Below are 16,837 nucleotides of genomic sequence, written 5' to 3'. Positions count from 1 at the left end.
AGAAGAGTGGGATTTATATTAACTATGCACACAGAGGAATAGTCCTACAGACAGAGAAACGCACAGACGACAAGTCAAGGATGAGATCTGGCCATACATGGTGCATTAATATTTCATTAGGCATTTTGTTGGATATGGCTGAGTTCAATAAAGGCAGAGTTTGAAAGGAGGAGATTGGTCAAGTACTGTGTAAAATGGGCTGCAAACCCTTTGACATAAACAGTTTACAGAGCACCTTCCTTGTTCAGGAGGAGTGAGATGGGTGTGTCTCTCTTAACCACATAGTAGTTGGGTGTGAGAATCCCCATGAGGTGGGTATTGTGCATCTAATCAACCCCCCTACAACTATCTCATCACCCAGGGTTAATGGTGATGTTGCCCTTGAATAGATGTCCTATAGAGGTACATTTGTGGTAGATGCATGAAGTGTCTGCCACTATTTGGAGAGGTTTTAGTGGGTGTGACTCCCACTTTTCCTTGCCAGTCAGCATGGACCACCACACCCTTGGCTGCTGCCTACCAGCCCAGTGCTTGATGCAGCCATGTTGAACCAGGTGTTTAAACCATAAGATATTAGCAAGTTTTCCCCTACCGGTAAACCAGTGACCATTGGTCAGTCAACTACACAAGAAAAAAATTATGACATCTTTTTGAAAATTCTCAGCAGAATGTGGCAGAAATAGTATACTCACAGAGGCAAAAATGCCAGTGCAACATGATAGTGGTTTTTGTTACCATTTCCATTTCCATTCCTTTAACAGAGATAGGTGTGAAAGGTACTGGTGCTGTGATGAGAGGAGAATCTGCAATGCCTGATGTACAACTAGTCAGGGTTTGGATAACATTACAATCATTCAAGATAAAACAGGAAAACATCAGCACAATGTTGGTGTTGAAGGGGAAGTAAGGAAAACCCTGAATAGGTCAAAATGTCATACAGAAGAAGGACCAAATGCAACAGTATCACAGGTACTTCAAAGAATGCTCCATGATACTTATAAAGAGGTCCTGTTAATGCTACCAGAAAGAAGGTCATTAAAGAGGCAAAGTAAATAGAATTCAAAACAGACATCGACCTCCAAACCCAGCTTCATTGCATCGAGTTGAAATTCCAGAGGAGTATAAAGTGACCAGACTCAGAGAACTATTTCTTATGCAAGATTCCAGTGCTCAAGATGACAAAAAAAAAATTATTTACCCAACTTCTAATAATATTCAATATTTAAGTGTCAGTACCACATTATTCAGTGATGACACCTTCAAGATGGCACCAACACAGTTCACTCATTTACTGTGCATAGTATAGTACTGGGTTATACTATGCCATTGACTTATGCACTAACAATGAAAAGGCAACAAGATATATGAAAATACTTGCATTCAATAAACTTGAACTGAAAATACTTGCATTCCTTGCATTTGCATGGGAAAGAAATCTTGAGAGTAACCCTTCGTTGTGCCTGATGCATTTCAAGATGGTAAATGTGAACATAGTTTGGTTACTCCTACCAAATGCACAAGTAAAAGTATACTTTTTTCACTTTTCACAATCACTTTGGTGAAAAATATCTTCTTTGCGTCTAACACACTAGTATATGACAATGGAGAGTCATACATAGTAAGTGTGCATCCATCTTGGGACTTCCATTTGTGCCTTTGGAAGATGTGAATGAAACTTGAGTACATTGTGGAGGATGCAGAAATTTTAGATGACCTAATGAATTATGCTGAGAGAGTGTATGTCTATGGAAAGCATGACAGAGACAAAACAAGATCAGAAGCTCCAAGATTTCCAGCAGAAACTTGAAGTCTTTATACATTAGTACTGAATGGTGATCACAGGATGAACAATGCAATGGAAGGCTGGCAGAGCAAATTTCAAAAGCTTATGGTAGTGCATTATCCTTTAATTTGGAGATTTATTGAAGTGTTGAAAGATGAATAGTAAAGCAATGAACCAGGTTACCACCTGGTTCTAAAAGTTACCACCCAGGTTCTAAAGTCTCTGTCAGGCAACCCTATTGGCCCCACCACCACTCTCACCTGAAAAGCCCCTGGGCACAGTAAATGTACAATAAGTGCTAAAAGTCTGATTTAACAACCAAAAATAAACTTTTTTTTTTTTCGGTACGTGGGCCTCTCACTGCTGTGGCGCCTCCCGCTGCGGAGCACAGGCTCCGGATGCACAGGCCCAGTGGCCATGGCTCACGGGCCCAGCCGCTGCACAGCACATGGGATCCTCCCGGAACGGGGCACGAACCCGTGTCCCCTGAATCGGCAGGCAGACTCTCAACCACTGCGCCACCAGGGAAGCCCAAAATAAACTACTTTTATGCAATGGCTATATCTCTGTGCATTGTATTAACTTATACCAACCAGAGTAATGGTTGAATAAAAAAGTACCTTGATGTCCTTTAAATGTTGAACTACTATCCACACAGCTAGACTTTTGCACAGGCTAGTTCCTGCTCATAGGAAAATTCTCGCACTTCATAGAATTTCTGAGTCAGCAACTTGATCTGCAAGCAAATTTGACCCTCTCAACCTGTCCAGATTATCAGCTTCACTTTAAAAACCTGTGCTCATCTGTAAATTTAGATACGTTGTTGTATCAATTTGAAAATATCTTTCCTCAATCATGAAAGCTGCCTGGAAAATAAATATTCAATGTCATTCTTTCAAGTCTCTCTGAAGACATTTCTATTTCAAACACTTTTCCGCGTCTCAGTTCCAGCCTTGAATTTGCTATCAATTGTATTCATAGGGCTTCAATCAGTGAAAGGAGGTCAAAGTCCAGATAGCACAATAAAGTGTTAATTCATAGTCACCAACATAAGATGTTTTAGTCTTATGTTAATATACACATCCTCCAGGAAAAATGACTTCAAGGTTGCTCTTTAGAACTAAAATCACTTTGCATATCATACAGTGCCTTGTACACAGCATGACTGTAATGGAGAATTGTGAAACCAAATGAAAAATTCTGTTTATGTTTGAAGTTCCATATTACAAATGCAGAGGGTTTCTACTAATCTCTGAAAAATTGTGTATTTTTTGAAGTTGGTTGAGTTAAAAATTAGTCATTAGAATCGACAAATATTTATAAGATTTTTTGTTTTGACTACAAAGAAAAAAACGTACCCACTTGACAATGATGGAATGCAAGGAATCGGGGCGAATGTACTTGCAATGCAGAGAAATAAATCCTAGGGATTCAAATAAATGACATAGGAGACAAGCAAAAAGCTTGAAAGCTGCTGGTTAGGTTTTGGTCACAGTAAAAAGAAAATCAGAATTCTTTTTGCCCTTTCCTTCTTTAGAGAACAAATATAAAAGATAAAGTTTGAACTAAAAAAATAACTCTCAGTCTAAGGGCCCACTTATAAAAAGCACTCTCCTTTCCAAATTTTACTCAAAATCATAGTCCTCTTTAGTCTCCTTTTTCCCTCTGAGCTCCATTAGACCACAATAAGCTTTCTTGTAGAAACCATGTTGTTGGTGACTTGAGTTCCTAAAATGAATTTCTATGAGCAGAGTTTTGAAACTATGTATCTATAATCAAAGTGGTTTTCACCAACCAATGCTATTAATAGTCACAGTTGAGGGCTTCCCTGGTGGCGCAGTGGTTAAGAATCTGCCTGCCAATGCAGGGTACATGAGTTCGAGCCCTGGTCTGGGAAGATCCCACATGCCACGGAGCAATGAAGCCCGTGCACCATAACTACCGAACCTGAGTGCTAGAGCCATGAGCCACAACTACTGAGCCTGCCTGCCACAACTACTGAAGCCTGCGTGCTTAGAGCCCGTGCTCCGCAGTAAGAGAGGCCACCACAATGAGAAGCCTGCGCACAGCAATGAAGAGTAGCCCCCACTCACCACAACTAGAGAAAGCCTGCGCACAGCAAAGAAGACCCAACATAGCCAAAAATAAATAAATAAAATAAATTTATTTTTTAAAAAATGGTCATAGTTGAAAGCACACACTATTCAAACTACATCGGATGATATAACATTGCTCCAGCTGAAGTTGAAGGGCTTGATACCCTACTGGCTAGGTCCTCACAAAGCCCCAATCCCCAAGCCTCAATTCAGGGTAAGAGTTACAAATATATATGACTTTACTATGTGATTCATCACAGTCGTCTTTGTATGTGTTAGTACTGCTAGAAACTGAGTACTGAATTTTACAAATGACAATCTTGATACTAATATTTTTTCTTAAATTCTCTTGGCCATGATTTTTTTTTGACTACTGCATATCATGGGTATATTTGTTTAGTATACTGTTCTCTGCTTTTTCTTTTAAACTTTGTGTGATTTTGTTTTGTATATCACTCTCATATACAAAAGATGGTGATATTAGCTGTCTTGTCCACAGTCCAGTTTATTAGAATCTGCTTATTTTCCCAAATTCTCTGAAATAGCCAACTGTACACATGAGATAAAATTTACCCACAAAATAGGTACAATGAGCTGTTATCTCATCTATGAAAAAATAAATTGAGATACAGAAATAAGGGAAAATGTTCCATGTGTGATATTGTGGCCAGTAAAGTAGAGGTTTATATACAGCTAGTTTTGACATTCAAATGTTCTACCTTCCCTAACATCACTTTTCTATCTTTTTCTTGGTCTTCTGGAATCCAAATGCATTAACTATTCTTAATTTTACATTCAGGTTTTTAATTCTTGTATCCAAATATGTCCTAGCTTATTAATAATAATGTGCTAGTTCATTAATAATAATTAAATGAACAGCTTATATTATTTGGCTCTGCTTAAAATTTATTTTAGTTTTTGTTATAATCTAAGAAGCTTTGCCTTTTAATAGGGAATCTTCACCCATTTATATTGGTTGTTATAATACAAAATGCCTAATCATCATCTGCGATTTGAAGTCTCTGCCTAGATGGATAAAAAATAGCTAAATATGCACTTTAGGCATTACACTCTTCCAGTCTTACTAAGTAGTATCTAATATATAGAAATCAATATTTCTTCAAATTTTCTATATTGTACATATTGTAATATTTCACTTCAGCCATAGATGGTATATCATTTTTCCAATTGTATTATAATCTTTTTCCTTTTGAGATGCAAAATAATGATATACCATGTGCTAGATATAAAAGATTATTAAATTCAATTTATCTAGCTTATAATATTAGCTAATTTCCTCTTAGCTTTTCAGCTTCTGACATTTGATTGGATTTTGGTCTTTCTCTTTGTTATTATGTTACTACTGTGAGTTTTTTGAGTTTTTATTATGATAATCAATATTTTGGGACTATTAAAGAAACAGTTTTGTGCCAGAAATAGACAAATATATTAAGAATTATTTTTCACATTAGGTTTCCTTTTCACGTTTTTGGAGTTTCTTTCCCACTGTTCATTTACCTTCAATAAAGTGTTTTTTCTACCAGATCTCCACATAAGCAATTATAAAAACATGAATTGAGGACTTCTATGCTTGAGTGATAATAACTTCTATACTTGAGATACCTTTAGAACAAACAAACAAAACAAAACATATCAAACCAACCAACCAACCAGGAAAGAAATAGAGGATATGGAGGCATGATTCAGAGAGGCTACTTTACCCTGGCTCTAGCAAAGGACATAATTCTGAGGGACGAAAGAAGTCCTAATAGTCCTCAATTGGTTCAGCCCCATCTTCAGATAAGAAAATTACACAGGAATTTGCAGTCAAAGTCCTAAGCAGCGTGCACTTGCCTGAAGTACTCACTTGCCTGGAGTATACTCTGGTTGATGAGACTTCTCAGAAAACCACAGGAGTAGTAAACAGATGGGCCTGATTTAAAGTGTTCCAGGACTGATCCTAGCCAGCAGTATCTCAACTATCATAACTAATTGCCTCCTGAATGTTCTCACATCTAATTGATTTTTGGTGGCATTGAGTTCTCGCCTTTTTTTGCATAACCATACACTCTGCAGTGCAATCATGAGAAAGGTGGGAAGGTACATTCTGAACAGAGAGAAAAGTATTTCTCAATTTGTTTTATATTCAGATACCTTATATCTATGCTTTCTACCAAGGCCACTTTTTGGTATGGCTAATGCTATCAAATAAGAAAGATGGAAAAGGATTAATTAATCGATATCTCCTAAGGGTTTTTAGCTAAAAGGCTAATGCAAAGGCCAAGCACTGTCATTATCACTATTTGGTCTGATTATGGCGATTATGTGACCTAGAAGAAAAATGTCAAAAGGGAGACATTCCCGTTAATTTGAATTGTTAATATAACTGTTGACAGCAAAGAAAAGTTTGCATGTCTGCATCAGATCCCCTAACAACAAAAATCCAGCTGTCTCGTATATTGATATATTTGATTAAGCTAATTTGTCACAGCCAGAATCATTATTGTCATTCAACACTAACATTAAATGTCTATTCACTCCAGCTCGAGAGCAATGTATATGAAGTATAGGGCTCAGGAGGATACGTGAAAGCATTTGTAGCTTTTCAGTGAGTGTACAAATAACAGTGGCCTGTATTTAAAACAACAGTCTTAGAAACCTTTAGTTTTTCACAAAAAAGGATACAATAGCATTAGTATAATACAGATTAAAGTAAGGTAATATCCACTAATGAACAGATAAATCTACAAATATATAAAGCTATAGGAAAGAAACATTTTATTAAAAATACTCTAGACTGTCACTTAAAAATCTTCTTTAATCAGACAATTAAATATGGCCTATAGGGACTTCCCTGGTTGTCCAGGGGCCAAGACTCCACGCTCCTAATGCAGGGGGCCCAGGTTCCATCCCTGGTCAGGGAACTAGATCCCACACGCCGCAGCTAAAGATTCCTGCATGCTGCAACTAAGAGATCCTACGTGCCGCAACTAAGACCCAGCACAGCCAAATAAATAAATAAATAAAGACATAAATATATTTTTAAAATATATGGCCTTTAAGTTTTCTAAGAAGTAGTTTGAAAAAGTAATGCATCAAATACATTGATTTAAATGTTTATTATCTTCAATTATAATCTTTAAATATTTGAAACTACAGTATGTAGGTCTCAATTTATAACGTTGCACCAGTCCTGAGCTTGTAAGGAGCAGGTCTGGTTTTTTAAATTTAGAATTGTCTGACTCCTCTTACTTTCAAGCAAGATTGTAGTTTCACAGAGAGGGCTGGCTCTGAGTGTGCTCCCCTCCGCCCACCTCCACTGCCTAAATCTCATGTCCTTTTCCCCTTGTTTATATTTACAGCACCATTTTCAGAGGCTATTATATCCAAGCAGAGAGAGATAAATATATGTATAGAAGATTTCAATGATTTAATTAATAAGCACACAGTAATATGATATTATAATACAATTTGTACACAAACATATGTATTACTATATATAATAGTATATGTGATAGTATAAATATAAACCATTATAGTATTGATATATGTGCTTATACGTGTGTGTGTGTATATATATATATATATGTGTGTGTATATATATATGTTGTGTGGGGGGGACATTGCAAAACCAATAAATACAAAATAAAAATTAATTTTTAAGAATAAATAATGCATGCTGAAGCATCAAATAGACTATGTTCTTTTACTATAACTCACTGAAATTAGAAATCAATGGTAGAAAGAAAGATTAAAATGTTCTCATATTTAGAAATTAACAACCAAAAAGCCCACAAAACTAAAATCATATACCTAAATGTAAAACACAAAACTCTAAATCTTCTGGAAGATGAGACAAGAAAAGAAATCTAAATTACCTTGACTCTGGTGATGCAACCAGACACAACACAAAAAGCACAATCCATACAAGAAAAAAGATAGTTGGACTTTATAAACATAAAAAACTACTCTGTGAAAGACACTGTTAAGAAAATAAAAAGACAAGCCACAGACTGGAAGAAAATATGTGTAAATGACATATCTGAAAAGGACTTGATTTAAAAATATGCAAAGAACTCTCAAAATTCAACAATAACAACACAATTGAAAAATAAGCAAAAGATCAGAACAGACATCTCACAAGAGAAGGTCTGATGGCAAATCAGCATATGGAAAGACGCTGAACATCATGTCATTGGGGAACTGCAAGTTAAAACAACCATGAGATACTAATACATACCTAAAAGAATGGCTAAAATCGAAAACACTGACAACACAAAATGCTGATAAGGATGTGGAAGGTCTCATTCATTGCTAGCGGGAATATGGAATTGTACAGCCACCTTAGAAGACAGTTTGCTGGTTTCTTACAAAGTTAAATATAATCTTACTATACAGTCCAGCAATTGTAGTCCTAGGTATTTAGCCAAATAAGTTGAAAACATAGGTCCACACAGAGACCTGCACATGAATGTTTATAGTAGCTTTATTCATAACTACCAAAACTTAGAAGTAGTCAAGATGTCCCTCAATAGATGGATGGATTAAAAATTGTTTTGCATCCTTAAAATGGAATATTATTCAATGATAAAAGGAAATTAGCTATCAAGCCACAAAAAGACACGGAGGAAACTTAAATGCATATTTCTGCGTGAATGAAGACACGCTGAAAGGGCTACATACTGTATAATTTTAACTATATGATGCTGTAGAAAAGATAAAACAAGGAAGACAGTACAAGGATCAGTGGTTGCCAAGAGCTGGGGGCAGGAAGACAGTAGGAAGCAATAGGTGCAGCAGAGAGGATTTTTAGGCCAGTGAAACTATTCTGTATGATTCTGTAATAGTGGACATATGATATTATGCATTTGGCTAAATCCATATAGAACTGTACAATGCAAAGAGTAAACCCTAATGTAAACTATGACTTCAGTTAATAATAATGTCTCAATATCAGTTCTTCAATTATAACAAATACACCACCCCAATGCATGATAGTAATAATGAGGTAAACTGAAGGCAGAGAGAGAGATCATATGGGAATTCTCTGTACTTCTGTTTATTTTTTCTATAATTCTAAAACTGCTCTAAAAATCAAGTATATTAATTTTGAAAAACAGCGAGATTAAAGCAGACGTCATAAATAACAAGGTATTTAGAACTATATCATTATGAACACATATGTCAAAGGCAATAGTTAAAAGAAAGATTTTAAAACAAACAAAAGTTACATTATTTGTAGACTGTATGTAAGATAGATGATATACTGATAGATAGATAAATAGATGATCAGTTAACAAGAATAAATAATCTAATCCTGACCTAATTTGACTCTAATGATAGATAGTAGGATATCTTCAACTCAGTGATATCACAAATAATGTCAAGATGAATGTCTTCATACATATTAGCTGGTAATTCTGCTCAGATTTTTAAATATATATATATACACACAGGAGTTGAATTTTTTGGTGATTACACAAACTTATTAAACTCATGCACATTTATATTTTTCATACAAATCTCTTTCTTCAATGAGACAAGTACCTCAGCACACTCTTACCTTCTATGCTCTGTTCTATGTCACCCTCACATTCTCCTCCTCCTACACTTCCATCCTGCTCTGTAACACTGCAAGTGATTTCACCTGTAGGAATACGGGCACTCCAGCTTGTACATACAAACTCCACTCACAATCCCTGCATATAATTGCCCATTGGCCGCCCATCCAGTCTAGAGCTGTGTGCACGAGAAGCAGTTTGATTTTGGAGGACAAAGCCAGTGCAGCCCTGGAAGACAAGTGGCTTGAGGACATTTGGGCAGAAAGCTCTGGGGCCCTTGGTACCTGAAATATTGTCTAGAAGTAAGTGGGGGCTGAGCAGAGAGCACCTGGAAATGCTCTTAATGAGGATGTCCTCTTAAGTCCCCCAGACTCCTTGCACCTGAAGTGAGGGCACAGCCAGAGGAGGACCAGAGTGGGATGTTATAAAGCACGGAGACCCTCTTGCTTGGGTCTCCAAGTGTGGCTGACTAGAGTTCGAGATTTGTAAATGACCTCCAAGGCATCCATCAATTAGAAGCAACAAATTAGAGGTCTATGCTGCAACATGAATGCATTTTGTATGATGCTGTGGTGTCAGAAGAGTACAGAAAAGAATGAGATTTATTGAAAAAAATATGTAAATTTAAAACATATAAAAACACCACATTAAAAAAAACGTAACTGCCTAAGCATATGTTAAACCTATTAGGGTGGGTACCTATTAAGGTGGAGGAAATGGAGTACAGGCTGAGATGAAGGGAAGAACAAATAAATACAGTATGCCCTAAAATGAGGAACATATTTGATTCTACTCTTTACTTTTGTGTTAATAAAATAATAGGAGAAAGAAAAAAATTTAATAAATAAATACTAGAACCATTTGCTTGCATCTCTTGCATAAGCCTCACCCTTCTTACCTTTGCTTTTGGTTCAGCCAGCTCTCTTTGTGTGAAATATGATTCTCCATCCTAGCCTTTGTCTGTGGCTACCCTGCTCACAGTTTAAGCCAAGACCAAGTCTCCATTCATATTCTGTCTCTTTCAGAAGTCTTACTCAGGCAATTCTGACTCACCCTGATAATGTCCTTTCACGACACAAATTCACTGATCTCTCCATTTGTTCATTCAACAAATACTTATTGAGACCTAACCATGCTCAAATCAATGTACCGGTATTCATGGAGAAGAGGTAAGTAACAAGTCCCATGGCTTAATGAGCTCACAGTCTAGAGAGAAACTCAGACAAGTACAATAAATAAAGATTGAGTTTAACATAGGGTAATATGAGTGCTGAAGTATATTGTGGCTATTAACCCTGTTCTCTAATAGTAGGCTAAAATTTTACATAAACTGTGTAATAGTTAATATTAAATATTAATAATAGTATTAGACCATGTCAGTTACACTAACATTCACCAATATAACACCAATACTATAAATGGCAATATTAATAATATTATACCATGTTATTAATAATAAATTTAACCAAATAAATATTTATGCAAAAACTGCTAGAAGTCATTGTTTATATCAACCACTCCTCTGAAATCTTCACATCATTGCTCTTTCCATTATTGCAAATAATCAGAAGTTGACTATGAATTAGCCACCAAAATTCACTAAGTAATCTCCAGTGGTGATTTATACTGTTGTCAGAAATATGCAAGGAATAAATATGCCTATAATTTTGTTTCTACAACTTGCAAATATATTTCAATATTTATGGTTCAAAGTTTGCTGATTACTTACAAAGTAGGTGACAGCAATCTTAGGAGATATAAATCCCTAGTCTCTCAAGGGCAGAATCAAAGCTGCATTACCAGTAATCTCCAACCAGCCCATTTTTTTTCCAGTTTGCAAAAGGAGCCCAAAATTTATCAGTACTCCTGCATTAATGAGACAATTGCAAGTATAAAATGATAAATAGTAAAGTGTATATTTTAGGCAAGTGTTAGTAAGCATTCAGTGACCAATTTGGCTAGATACTTCTATGCTTCCATTCTTTTTTAAGAACTAATTTTAGTAAAGTAGAGTAAACATTTCCTGATATATCCTGTAGTGATTGCCTCTGACCTACTATTTGGCTCTTCATTTAAGTAACATTTCATTTATTTTACTAATATATTCTTCGCCACATGTGTTTCTGGGGTAGCTATTAGTTTCTTATTAGTTTCAGCCTCATTTTCTCTCAATAATAATGTAAGTATGGATTCTTAATTCCAAGTGAATTTCATTCTCCATCCTGTTCTGGATATGAAGAAATGGAAAGTGCATGCAGCATTTTGTATATGTGAGTTTGCCTCAATAGATTTCAGGTATCTGTGTGTGACTTCTCCAACAGCTCCTGTTATTCCACTTTCCCTCACTCATTAAACAAACCAGGGCCAACTTCCTGGGCATGAGACCTGTGCAGTTACACAGGTTCCCATGCTTAGAAGGGCCTTGCACTTGGTTTAATACTCTGCTATTGCCATCTTGAAACTGTTAATAATTTTTGAAGAAGGATCCCTGAATTTTCATTTTGCACTGGGCCACCCAAATTAGGTAGTCTAATATTTTTAGACTGTATCAAATAAGTATAGAAGAATAACAGAAGGATAAATACAAATGTTAACAGTAGTTATCTTCAGATCATGGTTTAAGAATGATTTTAAGGGACTTCTCTGGAGGTCCAGTGATTAAGACTCCACGTCCCCACTGCAGGGGGTACAGGTTCGATCTCTGGTTGGGGAACTAAGATCCTGTATGTTGCATGGTGTGACCAAAAACATGAAAAAAGAATGATGTTAATTTTCTTTTCATCTTGCATGTTCTAATTTTCCTGAGTTTTAGAGATAAGGAAGTTTAAAAGTGTCAGAAATCCCTTGGAATGCAACAAGTAGAACTTATGAGATAGTCCTTTTGAGCTAAAGAATCTTGATCTGCAATAGACAAGATATATACCTTTTGGTATAACACTACATATGTGGTATTTTTTATTGAAGTATTGTTAAAGTACAATGTTGTGTTAGTTTCAAGTATACAGCAAAGTGATTCAGTTTTATAGATATATATAGATATACATATATATATATTCTTTTTAAGATTCTTTTCCACTGTATGTTATTATAAGACACTGAGTATAGTTCCCTGTGCCACACAGTGGGCCCTTGTTATTTACCTATTTTATATCTATTAGTATGTATACGTTAATCTCAAACTCTTAATTTATCTCCACACACACTCCCCCACCCCCGCCACTGTCCCTTTCGTAACCATAAGTTTGTTTTCTATGTCTGTGAGTCTATGCCTGTTTTGTAAATAAGTTCATTTGTATCTTATTTTTTTTTTAGATTTCACATATAAGTGATATCATATGATATTTGTCTTTGTCTGACTTACTTCACTAAGTATGATCATCTCTAGGTCCATTCAGGTTGCTGCAAATGGCATTATTTCACTCTTTTTTATGGCTGAGTAACATTCCATTGTGTGTAGCCATTCATCTACACATTCATCTGTCGATGGTCACTCAGGTTGCTTCCATGTCTTGGCTATTGTAAACAGTGCTGCTATGAACATTGGGGTGCATGTATCTTTTCGAATTATGGTTTTCTCTGGATATATGCCCAGAAGTGGGATTGCTGGATCATATGGTAGCTCTATTTATAGTTTTTTAAGGAACCTCCATACTATTCTCCTCAGTGGCTGCACCAATCTACATTCCCACCAACAGTGTAGGAGGGTTCTCTTTTCTCCACACCCTCTCCAGCATTTATTTATAGACTTTTTAATGATGGCCATTCTGACTGGAGTGAGGTAATACCTTATTGTAGTCTTGATTTGCATTTCTCTAATAATTAGCAATGCTGGGCATCTTTTCATGTGCCTGTTGGCCATCTGTATATCTTCTTTGGAGAAACGTCTATTTAGGTCTTCTGCCCGTTTTTTTAACTGGATTTTTGAAAGATATTTTTATTTATAAGGGTACAGATGATTTTACACTAATAGTAGAACTTCACAGAAAATGAAATACCGTATATTGGACCCAGAAAAAAATTCATAAAAGTCTTGAGTTCTCATAACATTACTGGGTCACTGCATACAATTTCATTATATTCTATTTTCCCTGAACACCCTCCGTTTTTTTTTGTATTTGTCCCTATTTAACACACCCTTGTTCATGAGTTTTTTTAAAAAGTTAATTCTAAAAACTAGAAGAGGGCTTCCCTGGTGGCACAGTGGTTGAGAGTCTGCCTGCCGATGCAGGGGACACGGGTTCATGCCCCGGTCCGGGAAGATCCCACATGCTGCGGAGTGGCTAGGCCGGTGAGCCATGGCCGCTGGGCCTGCACGTCCGGAGCCTGTGCTCCGCAATGGGAGAGGCCACAGCAGTGAGAGGGCCACGTACCGCAAAAAAAAAAAAAAAAAACTAGAAGAAAATTAACAAGAAAGAACTTTTACAATTTTTTGGAGAATTGTATAGCATCAAGGTTTCAGTGTGCAGCAAACAAAGTTGGTTTGCAACAGCTGACAGATTTCATTTTCATTGCCATTTTACAATAACTGTATTTTTCCTCCAGAGGGATAAGATTCAGCTAGTAATTACTTAAAAAGAAAGTAAATAAAAAGAAGAAAGAAATCTTTTTATTCTGTTCCTTTCTTTGTCTATTCAAACTGTTAATAGTCTTTCAAGGGTGAATATGCTGGACATTGTTTTTACTCATTTTCATTTTTCTATATGAATTGAAAGTAATGTATCTTAAAGCCAGGATTTAAAAAATAAATAAACAGTGTGAGAGCAAATTTGTTATACTCCCTTCAATCTTTCTGTGGCACACACTGTAAAAGACAGAACTCTAAGGGGAAATGTATATAACTTTACATTTGGTTTCTAGAAATAGTCACCAATCAGGATATTTAGACAAATTGCTTTGCCATTCTTGGAATTACAAGAAAGGAATTAGAAAGTCAACATAATTTGGTGTTTAATAGTGTAGCTACTGGGGTCAGACTGTTGAGGTCAAATTCATAGTTGTGTGACTTTGGGCAAATAACTTAACCCTTTTTCTGAGCTTTATTCTCCTCAGTTGTAAGATGGGAATGATAATAGAATTAAGTGAATTCTAATACATGTAAGAAAGAATAATTCTTGGTACATTGTGAAGTTTTTCACAAGTGAGCAATTATTATTTTGTACTTTTTTTCATTTAAAAATCACTCTAATCACTAAATTATACAAAATCATCTCCTGAAAAAGAAACTTCAGGAGAAAAGATATACGAATGTTTATGTCACTGATATTAGGGCAAAAGGATCATAATATCCTAAAGTATTGTGATGTGGAAAACTCACATTCAACTTTTTATTACTGAAGTAGTCCCTAAGTAAATAAAAATGCATAATAATAATGTTTTCGTGTTTATCCTTGTGCAGCATTTATTTATCCCCCTTTTTCCTGGAAGTTGCTACTTCCAGGACTTACATGAAGTGTATTTATCTGAATAGTGTAATGGGAGAATGTAATTGATAACATCATATAATTCTCTGATGTCCCTCCAGGACTGAAGGACTATTTTCTTAGCTCCTGTGAGCGCTGCTGGTAATACACTCTCAGCTATCTTCCCTCTTCTCTGACTCCTTGGGCTGATGGTAGTAGACCGGCCTAAGGCCAGGTCCCTTCTTAGTGCAAGTGCATTAAATGACTGATGGACACAATGAGGGTTTAAAGACTTAGCTCCCTTGCCTCTAAACAGACAACTTTAGGTGACTTTCTAGCTTTAGCACTTCCTATGGATTGACTGAAGCATTTACTTGAGACAGCAACTCAGACCAACTTGTCCCTTGACCCATTCCTACTGCTTTCTCTTCCACAGGAATTGATCCTAAGAGCAGTCTCTAATAAATTCCTGATCACTAATCTCTGTCTCAAATTCTACATCTCAAGGAATGTGATCTCTGACATAAGGTTAAGCAATTCTGAATGGTACCCAATGTAATACCAAGAGAATGGCCACTGAGCTTCAGTGGAGTAGAGGGGAAGGATCTGAAACAAAAAGAGGCCCAAGTCCTAAAAGGTGAGGACATTAGACAGATCGTTTGCACAAAATTGGATGGAGTTTACATGTGTTTTATCTGTCTGTGTTGTGAGGAAAAACCCAAGAGACTTGTACTTGGCAGTGATGAGTATTGGAGAGGGTTTCAATAAAAAGTCATGCTTTTAAAAAGAATTAGCAGGTAATGTAAGAAAATGGAGTAGTGGAAAACTAGAAGAATGCTACCCAGTCTCTTAGATTTTGGAAGAATGATAAAACCTTAGTAGTTTTATCTTAGACAACTCAGGCTTCTATAACAAGTTACCATAGACTGGATGGCTTAAACAATAGACATTTATTTCTTACAGTTCTGGAGGTTGCAAAGCATGAGATTAGAGGGTCCTCAGGCCCTGTGTCTGGGGAGAGCCTACTTCCTGGTTTACAGAGGGCCTCCTTCTTGATCTGTCCTCACATGGCATAGAGGGCTAAAGTTTCTTCCAATTCTTATAGTGACATTAATCCTGTCTTGGGGGCTCCACCCTCATGGCCTCATCTAAGCCCAATTAGCCCCCAAAACACCCACCTTCAAATAGCATCCCATTGGAGATCAGGGCTCCAACATATAAATTTTCAAGGGGACACAAGCATTCAGTCTATAGCAGGTGTGGAGAATAAAAGTAAACCTTACCTTATCTGGGGAAAGGTAGTTTTCAGTTCAGACAAAGAAATGGGGTAAATATTTGTTTTAAAAGTAAAGAATGTAGGAATATTTACTGGCAATACAACAGGTATTTTAAAGAAAGGCAATGGGAAAAGTTTAGAAAAAAATAATATAAAAAAGAGTAAGTCATCTAGTAAAATAGCTGGATTGGGCTGACTAAGAAAAAATAAATATGCAGGTAGGGGTATCTACGAATGAAAATTATTGTGTGGCTTTTAAAGTCGGTGGATCTTACAAATGAAGGAAGAAATTTGACTCATATACAAGGACAGTGTGAATAAAACAAGCTATCCTAATGGATCCACTTACGTAGAAGATTTATACCTAAATGCTTTAAAACCAAGAATTTTAAAACATGTGCTAGGTTGCAGTAACTGCATACCTCATCAAAACGATTCAAACATAAAAGCCATTTAGTTAGTTTACGTAATTAGAGCAATGACTTAATGCTGTTATAAGAACCTGAACTCTTGCTACATTTTGGCTTAACCTTTACCTACAATTTACTCTAGCTACAATATCACATTTTTTTTCCATGCGTGCTGCCTGGTGGACAACAGGGGGTTGCAATAGGTCTTGGAGCTCTCTATCCCAGATATTCCCTAGTAGACCTCTTATATCCCATCCTCCAGAAGCAGATCAAGAGTGAAACTGGAAAAGTGGGTATCTGGCAGATAATAGA

Source organism: Leucopleurus acutus, assembly GCF_964270905.1.
Source record: "Leucopleurus acutus genome assembly, chromosome: 4".
NCBI lineage: Eukaryota > Metazoa > Chordata > Mammalia > Artiodactyla > Delphinidae > Leucopleurus > Leucopleurus acutus.
The sequence above is the reverse complement of the archived record's forward strand: the minus strand, read 5'-3'. Positions refer to the sequence as shown.